This window comes from Hirundo rustica, chromosome 3 (assembly GCF_015227805.2).
Source record: "Hirundo rustica isolate bHirRus1 chromosome 3, bHirRus1.pri.v3, whole genome shotgun sequence".
Taxonomy (NCBI): Eukaryota; Metazoa; Chordata; class Aves; order Passeriformes; family Hirundinidae; genus Hirundo; species Hirundo rustica.
This window is the reverse complement of record NC_053452.1, coordinates 53,598,254-53,616,267: the sequence shown is the minus strand read 5'-3', so window position 1 is coordinate 53,616,267 and position 18,014 is coordinate 53,598,254. Positions and strand designations below refer to the sequence as shown.

General features: G+C 38.6%; 1 protein-coding gene across 1 annotated transcript in view; it reads right to left on the bottom strand.

Moving 5' to 3' along the window:
- Positions 1-18,014, bottom strand: part of AIG1 (androgen induced 1) — a 125,224-nt gene that overhangs the window by 88,999 nt on the left and 18,211 nt on the right. The window lies entirely within an intron of this gene.

Here is an 18,014-nt window from a genome sequence, read left to right as displayed (position 1 = left end):
CTGAGACTCCCTGACAGACAGCACATGGCCCAGGCTTCAGCAAGTCTATCTCTACTTCATCTCAGGTAGTGAATGATAGAATGAGAAAGCAGCAGGAGTTATTCACTGTCATTTCCTGATAGCAGAATGTCATTTACCTAACTTTTCCTTTTTTGCATTTACGTATTTGTGTGCAACATAAGATTATCTGTTATATTAAATTAATCACCTGAACCTACTGAATTGGTTCAAACTTGACTTGATCTTAATGTGATCACTGAGATTTTCTCCCTTAATTAGCTTAATAAAACCGTAATAAGTTAGCTCAGGAATGCTCTTGCCTGAGGACTTGCACATCCTTTCTAGTACAGTTCAGAGGAAGTGCATGCAACTTGTTTACTCCCCAAGCTGGAAGCCCGGGTCATGAACCCACACACATCAGGTAATCTCAGGTAAAAAATTAACACAACATGGGCTTGGTTCCCAAATTACAAAGTGATTTGACAAAAAACATAAACAGATATATGCTTAGAATTCATACTGCATGTTTTTCAAAGCAAGCATGGAGTCCTAGTTTAGAAGTCTTACTGTAAACCTAAGTGCTCCACTGACTGGCAGTCTCTGACCAAGCAGAAGACTATCCATAAGAAGTAAGAATAGCATATGCCAGATGCTGCAAAATACAATTTATGATCTGCATACATCTTTGCAGAATTTATACTATAATACGGCAGACAGACAGGCAGGAAGAAAGGATGGAAGGAGAGAAATACCAAACAGATGTTGGCTACTAGGAAGAAATCCAGAGATGTGTAATGATTGGATGGATTAAAGTACACTTCCTTCCTCAACAATCCTTATATGACCCAAACACTTGTAAATTCTGGCTGTAAAGCTGTGAATGACAAACATTCAAATGGCCCCTGGATCTGCTTGCAATTCTGCTGCCATTGCTCTCTACTCTCCAGGCTGTTACTACATAGAATTTGCTTGATAAATAGATGAAGCAACATTACAAAATATTCCCTGAAGCCGTGAGACGTGACAGACTATTAGTGCTAGAGCTGTATATTGCTCTAGAAAAAGGTATGACTATTTCAAATGACTGCTTGGAAAAGTTACTATCTTCCACATAATTTTTGAAAAGCCTTTTAAATGTAAGATGGGGCTTCTTGGAGCTACTAAGAACTCCTAATGCACTTTTTCATATTATTTCTTTGAAACAAGCACTTAGTAGAAAAAAATCTTCCCATACTCAGCCCTGTTTTCCACCAAACAGATGGCCTATTTGGAGAGCTGAAATAGAAGAACTAATTATGCATTTGTTTGACTTATGAGGAGATATGATACCATCTACTACTCACTCAAGAGTGCGAATGCCAAACAAGACAGAGCTGGGGAGAAAAGTATACCTAACAGTAATGAGATCAATCTGGGTGTTAAAAAGTTTAGGCTGAGTACCAGGAAATATTTCCTAACAATGAGCTCTGTCAGACCATGAAATAGCTTCTCAGAGGAAGCGGTGGAAGCCTCATGGCTTGAGTCACTCAAACCGATATTGGACAAAACACTCAATAATGTACTGAAGGGAACAGTATTACGCTGGCAGGGCTTGGAGGAGTGACTAATGGATTGTTTGCAGCTCTAACTACAATTCCCTGAAATGGTCCCTCTCCAAAGAAATACAGACTCAAACAATCACACACCCACTTTCCAAGGGAATTGAGATTGTACATCCACTAATCAATCACAAACCGAGCAACTCCTCTCCCTGTTATCCTGTTATGAACACAGAGCTTCAAGAGAAAATGTAATGATATCATTGGGAATAAGTGAAAATTCCTAAAGGGAAATACCCAAAGACTTCAGAGGGTAGGTATGAAGCAGACTACTCTACAAAAATATTAACAAATAAAAATCCATGTAAGAAAGAGAAAATTACATCTTTATTGAGAACATTCAGAGCCAGTGAATAAATTGGACAGTGTTCAGGGAGAAACACTTACAGCTTATTCAAAAAATGATGCACATACATTCAATCCATTCATTCTACTTCCTTTTCTTTCTAGAATGCACAAGAGAACTCTTCTGACACCTATCAACACTTAATATTAGAGCTAGGACCTCCAAAGTTGCATGAGTCTCAGCAATATTAATTAAAAAGAAATCAGTAATGATTTACATCCTTTGCGGGTCTGACATAGGAAAAGCACAGTATGGAGCTACTGGTGGTTCTTGGTATGAAACAGATTTTTAAAGTCCACGCTCCTCGGCGTGAATATTGTCTAACAGATGTGAAAAAATCACAGCAATGAAATAGAAACTCCCTCTAAACAATGTTCTCCAAGGTGCCCTGGTGTTACCTGAGATTTAGGATTTCATTTTCAAATTATTTTGAAAATTTGCAGGTGGTAAATCTATACAGGAAACATCCTCAAGCCGTTAAACAGCTGACTTCCCCCCCCCCCCCCCCCGGAAATGTAAGCAAGAACAGCATTTCAGAGGAAATACTTTCCAGTTTTGCCTCTAACTAGAGCTTGAAGGAAAACAGTGATTTAGAAAATGACAAATTTGACAGAAAACAGACACAGCTTCCGTATACCATGTAACAGCAGAGTATGCAATCCCAAGAAAATAACTGAACAGGTATAAAACACTTACTGCTGATCCTTTTTCTCCTAGAAGCCTAAAGGGGCCACTGCCACCAGAGCTGAAACTACAGTACCTTTAAACTGTGATAATGTAATGACTAGTAATAACAATGGCCACCTAAAGGATGTCAGCAAACAAAACTCTGAGCAGAGAAATCACTTGTTAAATTGCTGCAGGAAAAGAACAGCCATAAACATAAGATGAAACCAAGCAGCACAGAAACCTTCTCAAACAGTGAGATGGGTTGAATTACATAGAATAAACTAACTGCATGTCTCTGTCTACTACAAGAAAATAGAGACTTGCTTCAGTAGGACAGTTTTTTTCACAAGGTGTTAATTTCAAGACTGCAGCTAATGACCTCCTTGTACTCCCCCTAATTTGACTTCTTAGGAGTCTAACAGAAAACTTATTTCCTCATAAATCCATTTCCAGAGAATGGAGACTCCTTCCCCATGCCATGAAGCTCTGTGGTGTGGACAAGATCTCTTGAGATTATGAAAATTCTGTTACTAGTTTTACCAAGGCAGAAAACCCTCCATTAAATTCACTGAATCTAGAATTTCATTCTCTTTCAAGTTGACTCTCATAATCAGAAGCACTCCTTAGAGCTCAGGGCAGGAGAACTGGAAAAGGCTCTGCAAGCACTAATAATATTCAGTGGTAACTTTTCCTCTACCTACCTGTGATTACGAAAATCCTCAAGTCATCATTTTTGAGATTAACACCTTTTACTTCATGTGACCCTCTATGAAATAAGGCAGCAGTCTTGGCTGGCAAACAGGCAGCACTGCCAGAATGAAACATGGGCGTAACACTCACAAAACCCACCAGAAGTAACAAAAAAGCACTAAGTAACCAAACACACGGCACACAACAGGATGACTAATTCCCAGAAGGGTGGCAGGCAGGCCGCACTGAGCCGTGGGGGCAGGGAGTGGCAGGGGAGTGGCCAGGGCCCATCCCATCCCCGGCCAGGAGCAGAGCAGCCAGTGGCAAGGGGCCAGTCGCACCCTCAGGGCATCAGGCACCTCCCTGGGGACAGGCCACCACCTTGCAGGTGGGGGGCAGACATAACCTGACCCATCAAACCATTCAGGCTTAAGACACATGTTGCATTTCCACAAGAATATGGAAGTTTAGCTCTACCAGCATGCAAAATCAAATTGCTGAAAGTTGTAATTTCTCTCGTATTTCAGATTTTATAATTGGTCATATAAAGAACATTGCCTGATTTTCCTCTTCAAAGAATGGAAAATCAATTATAACCCTGGAGTATCTATTACTGGTCACTGTCAACTTAGCTTTAATTTCTACAGCCCCTAGATATTATGCTACTATGCTTCAGTAGTTGACTGTTTCAAGTGGTGTAGGGTATTGGGCTGTTGGTAGGCACCTGTGGACAGCCTGCATCCTGTAACAACAGCTCGGTTATCTGTAATTGCAACATACAGAGGAAGTCTGGATTAGATAGAGAATAACAAGATATTTTTAATAGAAAATTGCTTGAATGAAGTAATGGAATGTAGCTACATAATAAATATGTTACTTTTCTTGATTGCACCGAACTACTGATTCTCCTTGCCCATTGTCATTCCACCACTACTCACAGGCACACTGCTTTATTATCGTTGCTTCTCCTCTCCTCACTCTGTCTTTGTTAGGTATGACAGCAAGCAGAAGCTGGACAACATGTTATCAAGTGCTAAATCTTTGTTTCAGAGAAGCTACAGACTTCAGATATGAAAAAGGCAGATCTCTTTGTGTCTACAGACAAATGAAAAAGAAGTATAAAGAAAAAATGCAAGAATCAAGAGTCTTTTAAATTCTAAAATGCAGTGTAATACATCTAACCGCTAAACCTACAATTAATTAAGGTGCAAGAACCATGAAAAAGCATTGGGTACTATCAGAATCATTACTTCTGTGCAAGGAGTAGGGAAAAATGCTCATACTTCAAAAGTCAGAAATAAAAAAGACGCATCACTCCAGAAGATTCGACAGTAAGCTGAGGCAAAGAGGCAAAGCTCAATTGCATCTTCTTCCGCACCAGCTGCAAGTGCCATGGTTGTTTTAGGTTGCTTTGTTTCTTAAACAGGTTTCATCATCATAGGCCAATTCAACACAGAAAAGGATGAGCCCCTGCCCCATCAAAAGCCAGCAGTCTCAGAAAACAAATACATCATATAGAGAAGAAAAGTATCTGACAAGGCAATGATAAACAGAGTAAGCCAAAGGAATACTTAATGCAAATGCCATCTATTTTACCTTGAGTTGTTTACTGGTTAGGAATCTTGAAATAAGTATTTCTTCTATCCCATCTTTCTCTTTTATGTACACAAATTAGAACTAAAAACTGCGCTAGTAAAACATGACACTTACTTCTATCAGAAGAGTCATTAGAATCTCAGTAACTGGATAAAGGGAGAGCCTTATAAATGTCCAGCACCGTCCTCATCCAAGCTAATGACTCATGTCTCCCTTTGCAGCCTTCAGTGGGGGGATGGCTCTTCTACCCAGCATGTTGCACATGAAGACTACTCCTTAGTAGGAAATTTAACTTTATTTTCATGGTTTAGTCATATGATATGAATCAGCTTATAAAACATGCCTAATGCCTTACCATACGATGCAAGTTCAGGGACTCCTTCAAATATAATCATTGACATTCTACATAACCTCCTATGGTCTCTTTTTTTGAAGCCCACCAGCATTGTCCAAATATATCCAAGGATGGGGTTTTAAACCACTAAGATTTTATAGATATACAAAATAATAAAATCTACTATGAAATTAATATGCATGAAAAAAAATAGTTGGATTCTTGGGTCTAGTTTTTATAGGTACCACACTGTTCAATTTGTAGTGCTTAAGCACCTATTATGAAGGTGTTGAATGGGGACCAAGCTGTGTAAGATAACAAGATCTTGTGTTTCCATGACAAGAGATACTTTTTAAAATTATGCCTATTGGAATACGAGATATGTTTTAATCTGGACAGACAAAAAAGCAACTCAACAGGCTCTTCCTTTCCCTTTTCATATTCCCTCCACTTAACTCAGGAAAATCCCTTTTACTCTGGTAAAGGATTTTCCTTACTGGAGAGGTAAGGAATGGTGTCAGACCATTCTGTCTCAGTAGGATTCTTGACTGTCTCGTAAATGAGATATAAAAATATGCAGCATAGGTCTTGGAGAGGTAAAATATTTGTGCTAACATAGTTTTAAAAGCAGTTTTGATAAGAAGTACTCCTCTTCTGTAAGGAGAAATATTACTTACTACAGCAAACTACACCAAAATTTGGTACACTATCAAAAATATTTGGAAATACTTTATTCTTTAACAGCAACAAAATCATCTTTACTCCTTTTACAGGCGTGCAATGCACCCGGAAAAAAAAAAAAAACCCACAGAAAAACAACCCCCCCAAAACAACAACAAACCAACCAACCAAAAAAACCCAACAAAAACAAACAAACAAAACCAGCAAAAACAAACAAACAAACCCACCCCACCCCCCCACCCCAAAACAACAACAACCCTAAAACAAAACAAAATCTAAAAAAACCCACAACCAACCAACCAACCAACCACCAAAATCCACAGTTGACAACTGTGGAATTCATTTTAAGTGCTACTCTGTCTCAGCTGAGTTGCATAGATGACATTTTGAACATGATCTCAGCATGACAGAGTGTATGCCATCTGGCTCAGAAGTGCTAACAGCCTGGAATCCACTACCACGTATCGAATGAAGAGATGAAATGGACAAATATACAATGTACTAAAGAAATACAAATAAAAATTTGAACTGATGCTGAGAAAGTACTACATTCTCTCAAGTCTTTTGCAATTATATCAGCTGTGTCATTCCTCTCCAACACCACGTCAAATCTTTTTCTTAGATGTTCACCTATCTTACTTTGATATTGGCTAATACACACAAAGAAGCACAAGGCTCATTGTTGCAGTACCTAAGAAATTATTATTCTATTTTTATCTTTATATTTTTAATTGTTTTGACTAAAGTCATTTTCTAATAATCCCCATCTTCTTCCTTGCTCTCTTATATTGTGTATGGAAAAGCTGCCATTACTACTTATTGTATCCTGCTTATAAGACAGTGTAATTTCATTAAATTTATATAATCCATTCAGCAAACATGTATAATACAGTTTATTCAGAACAGATTGATTTTATTAGGTTATATATTTTATGTTTTTCTTTGGTAAAGATTAATCTTATTAGGATTATACACTGCTTAAAAGGTTATGTCATTATTTTGGCTTAAATGATAATTTTACACATTTCAGCATGATTGGTACACTCTCTGCAGCAGTGCCCTTGCAGTGAAGGCAGGAAAAGCAGCTCTCTAAACAATGTTTGGCATAGCTAGCTAAGAAGGTAAAACTTGTTCTACAGCTGTCTGTGCTAAAATGAGCTTTAGGGTAAGGTTTCCCATGGCTGGAAGGGAAGTTTCTAAGTAACTTAAAAAGTAGTTTGTAAGTTAATTACCCCACAAAAGAAACTACATTTTATTAAGTGCAAAACTTTATTTTTTAAAAATTGGTTTTCTTAAAACCCCAGAAATTTCTGCATTGCACCAACATTTTCATGTTTAGAAACACAGTTTGAATATCACTACAGTGAAGCAATTTTGACTAATCAAAGAATAACCGATTTTGCTTTTAATTTCTTCCCTTTTTAATGAATAAGGTAATATCTGCCTTCTAAATTGCTGAATTTAGATAAGGCCATTACAAATGTATCTCAGCAACATAGGGACAGAGCTAGAATTGCAAATGAGAAAGTCACTACAATCTTCTGAGAGACAGCAACCTCAGTGCTGCCCTACTACGGCTTAGGAAATAAAAGGTTTTAAAGGTCTGTTTCCTGAGTACTGTGAAAATAGTAATGAATGACTCCACACACCAGTCCAGAAAGACAGGTTTTTACGTGATATGCATCCAAGTTGGGCAATTCTTCTCTTCAGGGAAGGCAAGGGAAGGAGACACTGATGGCTTTATCCCACTTGTCATTCATCCAACAATACACAAGCAAGTCAGTTGCAAACCCATATTGTGAAAAACAGCTCAAATCTCTGATCAGGCTCATCTTCAGCTTTCACTTAAACTTTTCTTCCTTTGTGCACTGCTGCAGCAGCTGAAGTACAATTTATGACAGATAGGTAAAGTATATTCATAAATAAAGTTATTACTAAGATAAGTATTTTCTGCAATTTAGACCACAGCAAAGGATGCTGCTATTCAGGCTTCACTTGAAAAAAAGATGGGACATAATTGTGTACATTAATTAGAAAGCACGTGGTTCAGTGAAAGGTGATCTAACGTGTTATGCCGTCCTCATAAACAAGACTGTTCTTTACACAACACTTCAAGCAAGACACTGCTCTAAAGAGTTGCATTTCAGGAGGAGAAAAAATGTCATTATCTCACATCTCTAAAGAAACCATGGGAAAACCCCTGATATAAACTAACTGCATTTAAATTAAAAATACAAGCGGGGGTTAAGCATTCACTAGGTGTGTGGCATTCCAACCACAGATGATAACACTTCCCTGCTTTGATTGTCTTTCTCATGAATCAGTCTCAGAGGAAATTAAGGATTTGTTTCCTGATTGTTGCTGGTGAAGCAAGGCACTAGGAAATGAGCTGGCCAAGGCAGCCAGGGACCCCAGGGATAAACTCAGGTGTTCTGACCCCCAGGCAGTTCTACAGGCATTGTATTAAGGTTGTTTTCCACGCACCTACACACACTCTTATACAAACAGCCATTTCCAATGCACACACACTTAATTCCCTCCAAATGCAGCCATACTACCGTTAGTGTAAATCCAAATATTTCTCCTCTTATGCAGCTCACAGTGATCAGAGTTTTCAAAGACCTTCTTTACTGTACTGTGTCTTTAATAGTTAGATACTATGATTCTGACCAGCTTATCTATTTCTGCCAACTAGTGTTACCAAGGTCTCTGTTACCTTTGGAGATCTTCTTGTCCATTGTACCACTCCCACCTTCACTGTTCTTACATCATATTTCATACAGCAAATATTAATTTTGAACAATACTAGTAGTGAATATATATTTTTAATTTTTCCCCTTGTTTTGCTCTGTGTGAGTATTTTTGATGTGCTGCAATTTCAACATGGTGTACACTTGACTTCTCAGCATTCCTGTAGGACAGGTCACTGAGTAGAAGAAGCACAAACACCTCATCTGCTACCTGGAGATTGTCTTTGGAGAGAGTAGTCTGAAAAAGAAAACAGCATGGGACCCCATCTTGCCTTATACGCTCATGGAGACAGACACAGTTCAAACCTCTCTCGCTCTTTCTTACTCTAACCAACTTTAACCGTATCTTGAGTTTCCAAACGAACCTTTCATACATATCTGTTTACTGTACTTCTGACTAACTCACTACTTTTCAATTACTTTGCAAAAATAAAAGGAGATTAAGTATGTGGAAGTTTAAATTTACATCTCCTTACATATTAGGGGAAGCCACTTTATGACAACTGCCTGATATCCACCACATTCGAAACCCCTAAGATTTAGGTATTTGCCATCAGCAATGAACATATTTTTTAGTCGGTAAGCGCTAAAAGTTCACTAATAGGCTGCCCTTTCTTCTCGAAGAAACAGAAGGCTCAAACACCTGTTGCAGCAGGTAAGAAAGTAGCAAATCACTCCAGTAAAGAAACCTTTGCTGAAGTGTAGTTCTGGTGACAGTGAGCATGGTGTTTTTGATTTTCCATGACAGGGAAAGCACTTTGCAGCAGCTTGTAAACATGGCAGCCCAGCATGGGGGAAAAAAAAAAAAAAAAAATTTAAAAAAAAATTAAAAAAAAGCATCTCTGCCTACCAAAGAACACAGCCTCTAGTCAGCCAACAAGGACACACCAGGAAATGCCCAAGCATCAGCTGGCCTCTGCAAAACCTCTTGGTCCTCCCAACACTCCTGCCTCCATGCACCAGGTGGGTGCATGCACCTGCACTCTGAATTAACACAGTAGCTGTAATTGTAATGCAGCTGGGAACAAGGGCTGTGCCCCTGCACATGCTGGGCATGCTGAATCACCCATAGGAACTCCCTGGGCAGTCCCGGGAACTCCCCAGCCAGTTTCTGTACAGATGAGATAATTGATTGATAGCTACTGGAACTGCCCTGGGCAGTCCCAGCTCCACCAGAGGTCTGAGGAATCGATAGAAGAACTCCACAGGCAGTCCCAGTCCATGTTAACAAGATAATCAACTGCATGTCAGGGGCTGGGGAGGCAGGGAGTTCCCAGCAGCCCTGGGAACAACCCAGGCAGGTGCTGCTTTGCTCATATGAAATAAATGGTGATAATGGACACTACTTATCTATTGAGATATGTATATCATTGAACTGGAAAACTTTTTGCACACAGATGAGATAATTTTAACTAGAAACTCTTCATGCATACACTGGAGTGCAGAGGGACTACAGGCCACGTGGAGCAAACCAGAAATTGGGGGATTCTCATCCAAATGAGATGGAAGTGCTGCTACAAGGATACTTGTGACTGGAGACTCCTATCATCAGCTGGTCAGAAACGGGCTTTACTATCACAACAGTGACAACAGCAACACAAGATTGTTAGCTAACACGCTAAAACAATGTGTGTGTAACATGAACCAGAACAGTCGCTTAAGAAAATAAGCCTACTACCACATAAACTGGCCACAATGAAATGCCACACAGATTTAAAACATTATCCTAGAGTATAAGAACATCAGTTCAAGTAAATGTATCTTATGTCACTGTCTTATTTTATGTAAGGTACCGCTAATTCTGACTTACAGAATACATACTCTTTTCCCAAAAGACTTGGTAAAAAAATACTCTCCAATATTCTGCCCTGTTCTTCACAATAAAAAACAAGCTGGTTACCCAGATAAGGTTCATAAACATTGGAGGTTTCTAGGACATGCCCATTTGTTTATAACCTGGCAGTAGCCCATTGCAGCACCAGGCCCAGACACCCCTGCAACAGAGCAAGGCCACCTGTAAACACTCAACAAGAAACTTCACCCCTGGAGTCCTGGAGCAGAGCTGCTGAGCAGCCCCTATCAGCATGCCCATCTTGAGACATGCAGTTCTGACTAACAGTGAGACTGGGTCATATTCAACCTCTAGTTTTGAATCAGGCAAGAACCCTGGTTCAGAGACGTATTAAAAATTTTACATGACACAGCCTGACCAGGGCATTGGATCCTTCCACCCCCATGTCAAGAAATCAAAGCCAACTACTCAATGCAGAGCTGAGCACCTGGATGTTGAGCACCACCACAAGGGGCTGTTCTGTTTACACTCAGGAAATCTGTGTTTGGATTATGCCTGTACCTACCAGGAGGTTCAGCTGCAACACCGCACAGGCTTTTAGATACCTGGCTGAAGTGGAAACCACAGCTCTTGCACAACACTAATTTCCAAGGAGCAGACCATAAAGTGAGATGAAATTAAAGCAAAAATGAACTGGATATACTAGGCTAAAGAACTATGTCTGGAATCCCAACCTCTCCTCCAAGTCACATACATGCAAAATTTAAGTGACCTCAGTCAATTTCCTGTGTGAGATGAGCACTCACAGCTTAAAGTCCAAGAAGAAGGGCTTTAAGCATGCAGCATTTAACTTTTGGGATGTAATACATGGTGGAAGGAAAAGACAAATTCTTGGTATCAACTTTTATGCAGTTTCAGAGTATGTTACTTGCTAACAGATGCACCTTCTACACACATTTGAACTCAAATTGAGCTTAAAGAATAATTCCTGTCTTCAAGAAGATATATATTACTGACAATGTCAAAGAATATTATGCCGACCTTTCCTGGTAAGTTGTGCTAGCGTAGGACGGAGCCCACAGATATCTTTGGAACTCATACTGAGGTTCCAGCCCTTTGCCTGTATTTCACCATGAAAACTATTTGCTAAAATACTTTATCTGGAGCAAGAAATAGGAATCAGAAACAAGGACTACTTCCTCCTGTCCCACCCTTCTCCACACAACATGCAAACTTGACAGCCACTATTCTAACTACAATTCTTCATGAATGCTCTACCATTTTGTCACTAAAATAATTGTTTTCTTGGTGCAAAAATGAATACATTTTACAAGTCTCACTGCAGAGCTCATAAATATCACATTTCTTCATGCATTACTGAAACCTCAAGGAAAACACATGCTGGAGATGTTTTTCAAGTTCCAGTTAACTCAGCTTACTTTGCTCTTCCCAGTCCACTGAAGGGAAGAAGCATGTGTGAACTCTGGCCATATCTAAAGTTTGCTGTCAAGATCAGCCATTTTACTTTTTCATTTCTATTTATAAACACAGTCAGTTATTACAAGAGCCAGACTATTTATCCATGAAGACTGTCAAAACAGATAATGTATTGTGTCTCACTGAATTACAAACTGGCTGGGTGCCTAGCCTATTGACTGCAAAAGTCCACTCCATTACAGCTCTAGCAATGTCTTCTATCTACTTCAGAAAGGTTTTTAAAAGCAGACAACTGTGAAATGACTATGTGGATCATACAAATTGTATTTTTTACTCCTTCTGTTGGTTACTAGTTCTGATTCCAACTCAGAAAGAGTAATACTTTACTAGAAAATCTAACTGATGATCTTCAGTCTAACAAGATACCACTCAGCAGTGATCTCCCACAGTATCCACACAGATGTTAACTTACTCTGTTGGAACTAGCGCTCTGATAAATTGTGCACCTTATGTGTTTAGGGAGCGCATGCGCAGCCACAGTGTGATCAAAATTAGTATTATATTTTAAAGAACTGAGTCCTTAGTGTAGTAGCAGTTACAATACAGTGATAGTTATTATGAGAACCATAAGATTTTATTTGACTCACTGCAAGCATTGCTTGTATCTGCTTCCAAAATATCCAAAACAGGTAACTAAAAACCAAGGTAATAACACCTACAAGTATGGAACATTGAATACAGGTAGGCAAACATCTTATTTTGAGTGGAAAACACTGAAACAAAACAATTATCCAGAAAATGAACACTGACTCCAAGTTAGAATACCACAGCTTGCCTTCATATGAAATTGCATTATCTTTCAGAGGAAAATACTATTTAAACACTGGTTTGATTTATATAATGCTTGACATCCAATCATCAACTTGCATACATGCAGTGAAGTAAAAGCACATTGCGCTTCCCTGCAAAGGGTTTTCTTTTCAAGAAGCAGGATTTAATCCACCTATGAACATAGTCAAAACATGTACTTCATCTGAAAGCAAAATGATATAGTATTGCAATAAAGCAGCATTATAATTAATATAAAACTACTACTTCAGGAATTTCCTGTCTATAATTACAAACAACACCTGTATCAATGCCAAGGTCAATCCATAGTCAATTTGAAAAATAAGCACAAAAAATCTACAGCAGAAATGGTAATATTTTAACCAAGTGTTTATTGACCTTGTATGGTAAAAGGACAATTATCACATGATGTACATACCTTAAATGTATTTAGCTTAAAAAAATTAATCAATCTGCACATCACAGTATTACTATGGCATTATAATTGCTTCTCTACAGACATTTTCCTAACCTTATTTTGTTTTTTGTCATTACCACTTCCCAGGTTTTTAGCCTGAAGATGGAGAAAGTATTAGAGGGACTTTTGCCACTCTAACCTCAAGAAATCAGAGAAGGATTCTGAAATGATCTTATGTACTTGAGTTCTAGGTTTCCTTTCCCTTAATAGCACTCAGTCAATTAAGAAATTATTTTGCTGCTAAATACAGAGACAGCCACCTTCAGATAGGACTTTCTCTTTGGTATGATGAGACTGTTATCCCCTTTTGAAGAAACTTGAAACTGATCAAAGAGATGATCTGTTTCTTATCCATCTCTTATTTAACTGATGCTAAATGTCATATGGAAAGGGTGCTTTACATGGAGCTATCATAAACCAGCCTAAATGGTATCAATACACATTACTCAGCAGCATAAACTGTCCATATAGTGTAATACTGCTATCAAACATTGATTTTTTGAAAACCTACAGACAATCATGACACAGAGACCAGTAAATTGCTAACTATCTATAATAAAATCTCAAAACCAACAAAGTCTGCTTCCCTGATTTTAATTTCTTTACTCTTATTAAATGTGATATTTTTAAAGAATAAAGGAGATTTTTCATAGGTCACCACATTTATTTAGATCAGAAAGAAGAGTAAAATTTACAACAGAGATGTTCCCTCTCAGTGGTGATTTCATAAGAAGGCAAAATAGTACATCTGTTAACTTCACTGTTGCATAATAGCACAGGAGGAGCAACCAAGAGCAAAGCAGACAAATCCACAACAATTTACTGTTTTGTAACCCAAACCAGTGCTTTAAATACAGCTTGAAAAAATACAGGAAACACTACTGTAGCTAGAAAAACAAACAAAAAAGCAATTTCATTGTCGCAAGATAAACTTAGTAAGCAGACTGCTATGTTTTGCATGACTTGCCATTTCTGGATGAAGCCTCTGGTGAAGAAAACTGCAGAGAAATAAGGCCTAAGGCATTGATGCCATGTGAGCATTACAAAAAGGTCACAATGAACACAACCACCTAGTCAACCACAGGCAGAAAAAAGGACTCCTGTTTGGGAAGGTAACCAGAATGTAAGGGCCAAAACCAAGTAGAAAAATGGCAAACACCCTAAAAAAAAAGAAATTTTGGTTTTTGCTACACTCCTTATGTTTTATTATACTAGAAAATGGTGACTAAAATGGTGCATTTTATTTCTGTTAGATAGGTATATGACTGGTGATAGGCTGGGATATGCTAAAATCTTTCCAAGCAGAATTCTGAACAGTTCTGAACTAAATAAATGATCTTCACTTTACATGTGTTGCAAATGCAAAGAACAGCTTAAAACAACACTTTACGTATTTAAACGACATAAAGAAACCGTATGTTTTCTGTAGTAAGTAAAACCAGATTTAGTGTTTCTTTTCACTATGTTCTACAAGATTTTAGAGGTAGTAGGTATTATCCTCCCACTCCTCATTGTTATTCACAGGTGAGTAGGAGGAAAACCAGTTTTCCTAATTCCCAGCTGGTTTCTTACTGAATTGATTTCTCTTTGTTCTGCGTGAATGAAATAGTTACTTAACTAACTTTATGAATAACAAGAAATACTTTCTCTGCATCTGCAGAGGAGAGCAGTGTTGTCAAAAAAGCAATTAATACTGAAGGAAATGCAAACTCTGGTGCTTAACCATTACCTTTAAATAGTTCTGCGGTGTGATTCTGGTTAAAAACTTCAATAGCATAGTCTCTATCTAGATTTAACAAGAACTATTGGAAAATCTGGATGTGTAGTACATGCTTAAAAAAGTACTTGAAAATATGTTGTACTGGGATACATGATGGATTATGAGCATGTTACACTATCACACATCCAGCAAACAGGATTATCACTGGTGAGAACCTTAGCAGACAAAGTGATTGGGCAGTTCTGTACCAACACAACAGAAAGAGATGGATGTGTAACTGTAGAAGAGTGGAGGTTTCCAACCTATCAGTCAGAACTCAGGCGGACAAAATCCTAGGAAACCTGGGTCAGTGCTTGGCATGATCTGATGAAGGGATTGGACAAGATGACCTCATGGCTTACCTTCCAATTTGAGTGATCCTATGATTACATTAAGTCTGGGGCTTTATGTACGGAAAGTGTTTACTTGCATTAGGGATTGTGAAACTTCTTCATTGTTTGCAAAATTCACGTATCTCTTGAATGACTCCAGATGATCACAAAATTTTAAACACTTCTGAACTATTTTCACAATTTACTGAAGTACTTTTCCTATGGTAATTACAGATTTAAGCTTCACATGAGGATTCTGGTGAACAGACACTGCTTCAATAGTACTTGGTCTTGTATAAGTGTCTCCCTGCTGCTAAGACTTCAAACATGTTACTCAGAGGGAAAAAAAAGCAGTCAGGGGACACAGACCAACCGAAAATTTGAGTGTAAAATTATATACTAGACTATCACTAACCAATAGGTACTCAGTAGCACCTGGTTGTTATTTTATATGCTTACACAGAAACAATCAAAAAAATTCAAACCCTATCCACGTTTTCACCAATGTAAATCTGGAAACCATTCTGCGATTGCAACATCTGGATTTGACAGGTTCAACTCACCCAGTAGAATAAAGAGTTATCTGCACATGTTTAGGCATGCACCTTACTGATTCTTTCATTGCCATTTTCTATCTAAACAGGTCAGGAAGTTTTTACATACACTTACGTACCAGAACTGCCTTTTAAGTCTGTAGTGAGTGTTCAAAATCTGTTTCTATCTCCATGAAAACAAAAGACATTGAAACAAATAGCTTTGTCTTTTCTATGTAATTTTACAGTCCGCTGTTTTTCAGTCATACAAAAAATTCATACTCATACCATGTCAAACTTCTGGTTCACATTAAAGGGATGCTGTGCATTCTTTGGTGAGGTCCCCATGATCGAATTTTTTCCTGGATCCACCTTGCTGGTGTTAGCAAACTAACAATAATTCAGCTTTTGACCAAGATGCACAATGTTGATAAAAAAAAGAGAATCACTTCAGTATCAGCCAGGCAAGTTGCATATGAAATGCAGCACTAATGTAACTTCTTGAAAAAGCTTATTAACATTTTGTAGGTAGTCTTTCCAACAGCTAATGGTATGTTATGAAAGGGCTTAGGAAGTGTGAGAAGAATTTAAGGATTTGAATTCCCATAGGTGGTTGCTCGTATCTGTGTGCAATACAGACAAGACAGTAACAAACTAGATGAAATTCTTTCACTTAGTTGAATCTTCTATCAATTAAAATGTAAGAGGCAAGATACAGATGTAACCAAAGTTATTTTCTCCATTACTAAAAACTGTTTGAACCCAAAACTTCGGTTTGTCTTGGGATATTGGAGCCTTCCAGTTTAATACCTTGGACATGTACACTCCTCAAAAGGAGTCTGCCATTCCTCACCATTGGTCCTGAAAACCACAGCTAGAACCCTGAACCTTAATGTCTGTTTAAAGCACCATAATTACATTTATTTCAGCCTGCAGAAATAAAGTCAGCTAAAAGAGAGAGAACAAGATCAAAGAGACTGTGGTAGGACAACTGTTGCTATCTTTCCCCTTACAAGAAATTCAGTTCTATACAGCCTATATATATACACTCCACAAACAAGATTCAACCACTCTCATTACATGTCCTGGGGGGTCCCTTTCTCCTTTATTTGGCCCTGTAATACACTCTGAATGGATCTCACACATTTGCAGTGTTCTCTGAGCTTTCTATTTTTGCTGTATATGATGGTGTTGCCCAACGAAGAGAAACACAAACCACAAAGTAGTTTATGCGGTGCTTTATTCGGGCCCGGGGACCCGGGGACTAGCGTCCCAAATCAGAATCCCACCAACCCTCATTTTCTTACAGGTTTTATACTATTTCTTACAGATTACATCATCAACGTACGTGCTATACATGACATTTCAGTTTAACATTAATCTTCTAATTTCTATAGACTATATCCCGTTCCCACAACACCTGCTTCCCTATCTCTATTTACACAAAGGCTCCCACCATAAATTCTATTCTTCTTTGACCACCGTGAGCACCTAACCGCGACGTCTTGGTCCGTTCCTCATGCTTCGTTTGTCAGCACATTCTTTCCTTGTACTTCTCCTAGCAACATGGCTAATTTCCAACAATGGGATAAAGTAAATTTCCTTCATAGTAGCTAATATGGGACTATGTTTTAGATTAATGCTGAAAGGTGTGGAAAATAGATGTTTAAATTATTGCTGAGCAGTGCTTGCACCAAGGCCAGGCTTTTTCTGTTTCTCACACTGCCCCACTAGTGAGGAGGCTGGGGGTGAACAAGAAGTTGGGAGGAGACACAGCCACGACAGCTGATCCCAAGAGACCAAAGGGATATTCCACAATATATGATATCATGTTCCTTATATACGGCAGAGGGAAAAAGAAGAAAAAGAGGGATGTTGAGAGTGATGGCATCTGTTGTCCCAAGTAACCGTGATGTGTGACAGAACCCTGCTTTCCTGAAGACGGCTGAAGACCTGCCTGCCCAGGCAAAGTGGTAAACAAACTCCTTGTTTTGCTTTGCTTGTGGGCATGGCTTTTGCTTTTCCTATTGAACTGCCTTTACCTCAACCCACAGGTTTTCTCACTTTCACTCTTCTGATTCTCACCCCCATCCCACCACAGGGAGCTGAGCGAGGGCTGCATGGTGCTCTGTTGCTGCCAGAGTTAAATCATGACAGTACTCTACCACTGCTGGTGGTTACTGAACTTTAA